Source organism: Rhinopithecus bieti, unplaced genomic scaffold (genome assembly GCF_001698545.2).
Source record: "Rhinopithecus bieti isolate Rb0 unplaced genomic scaffold, ASM169854v2 scaffold_20891, whole genome shotgun sequence".
NCBI lineage: Eukaryota > Metazoa > Chordata > Mammalia > Primates > Cercopithecidae > Rhinopithecus > Rhinopithecus bieti.
Genome location: NW_016810137.1, coordinates 751,335 through 753,491, shown reverse-complemented (window position 1 = coordinate 753,491; position 2,157 = coordinate 751,335). Strand labels below are relative to the sequence as shown.

The 2,157-nt window shown below is 46.9% G+C and overlaps 1 protein-coding gene across 5 annotated transcripts in view; it reads left to right on the top strand.

Annotated features, from left to right (window-relative positions):
- The window catches only part of TMEM41B (transmembrane protein 41B), a 31,194-nt gene that overhangs the window by 15,958 nt on the left and 13,079 nt on the right, over positions 1-2,157 (top strand). The gene's annotated exons all lie outside the window — the stretch shown is intronic.

The window sequence follows — 2,157 nt, the reverse complement described above, 5'->3', positions numbered from 1 at the left end:
AAAAATTAGCCAGGTGTGGTGGCTGGTGTCTGTAGTCTCAGCTACTTGGGAGGCTGAGGCAGGAGAATGGTGTGAACCCGGGAAGCGGGGCTTGCAGTGAGGTGAGATAGCGCCACTGCACTCCAACCTGGGTGACAGAGCGAGACTGTCTTAAAAAAAAAAAAAAAAAGAGGCCGGGCGCGGTGGCTCAAGCCTGTGATCCCAGCGCTTTGGGAGGCCGAGACGGGCGGATCACGAGGTCAGGAGATCGAGACCATCCTGGCTCACGTGGTGAAACCCCGTCTCTACTAAAAAAAAAAAAATACAAAAAAACTAGCTGGGCGAGGGGTGGGCGCCTGTAGTCCCAGCTACTTGGGAGGCTGAGGCAGGAGAATGGCATAAACCCGGGAGGCGGAGCTTGCAGTGAGCTGAGATCCGGCCACTGCACTCCTGCCTGGGCGACAGAGCGAGACTCCGTCTCAAAAAAAAAAAAACAAAAAAAACAAACTAGCAGAGCATAGTGGCACGTGCCTGCAGCCCCAGCTACTCAGTAGGCTGAGGTGAGAGGATCGCTTGAACCTAGGAGATGAAGGTAATAGTGAGCTGTGATCGTGCCATTGCATTCCATCCAGCCTGAGTGACAGAGCATGGGAGCCTGCCTGTAGAACAAACAAAAAACGATCGTAATATGCATGAAACACAAAGGTGATTATTCGAGGCTTCCCTAAGCAAGAAATCATTCAGTTCCAAACAAAGTGCCAAATATAGAGTAAAAGTAATGGAAAACTTGCAGTTTTTTGTGAATTCAAGAAAATAAGCTATGAATTTGTTACATTTTTACTTAATTTTCATTGTAAATTATTATTTGGTTTATCATCAGGATTACCCAAAATGGTGTTACATGTTTTTCATATACTAACATCTGTGGTTCATTTCTTTTTTTCTTTTTTTTTTTTTTTGAGACAGAGTCTCACTCTGTTGCCCACGCTGGAGGGCAGTGGCACAATCTCAGCTCCCTGCAACCTCTGCCTCCTGGGTTCAAGTGATTCTCCTGCCTCAGCCTCCCGAGTAGCTGGGATTACAGGTGTGCACCACCACACCTAGCTAATTTTTGTATTTTTAGTAGAGACGGGATTTCAATATGTTGGCCAGGCTGGTCTTGAACTCCTGACCTCAGGCGATCCACCCGCCTCAGCCTCCCAAAGTGCTGGGGTTACAGGCGTGAGCCACCACGTGCCTGGTCAGTGGCTCATTTCTTATATTCAAGTCAAAATTTATTTCGATGTTGGAACAAATGCCTTTAACCCTTGGTTTGTGTCATCCAGAACTTTCATGTATAAATTACCTGTCTCATTTTGCTGAGACATTAAAAAGAAAAAATTGCCTGTCTCATGAAATTATATTAAAGCATTAAAAAATAATTTATAGCTGGGTACAGTGGCTCACTCCTGTAATCCTAGCACGTTGGGAGGCCAAGGTGGGCAGATCACCTGAGGTCAGGAGTTTGAGACCAGCCTGGCCAACATGGTAAAACCCCATCTCTACTAAAAATACAAAAATTAGCCAGGCATGGTGGGATGCGCCTGTCATCCCAGCTACTTGGGAGGCTGAGGCAGGAAACTCACCTGAACCCGGGAGGTGGAGGTTGCGGTGAGCCGAGATCACGCTAATGCACTCCAGCCTGGGCACACAGCGTGAGACTCTGTGTCAAAAAAATAATAAAAATAAAATTAATAATTTATAGGCCAGGTGCGGTGGCTCACTCCTGTAATCCTAGCACTTTGGGAGGCCAAAGCAGAAGGATCACTTGAGAACAGGAATTTGAGACTAGCCTGGCAACATGGTGAAACTCCCTCTCTACTAAAAATACAAAAGTTAACTGGGCATGGTGATGTACACCTGTGATCCCAGCTACTCAGAAGGCTGAGGCAGGAGAATTGTTTGTACCTAGGAGGCAGAGATTGCAGTGAACTGAGATTCCACCACTGCACTGCAGCCTGGGCAACAGAGCAAGACTCTATGTCTCAAAACAGAAGAAAACGTTATAAACTTTTAAACTTAAAAATTGCTAATTTAGACTTAACAGGCCGGGCGCGGTGGCTCAAACCTGTAATCCCAGCACTTTGGGAGGCCGAGACGGGCGGATCACGAGGTCAGGAGATCGAGACCATCCTGGCT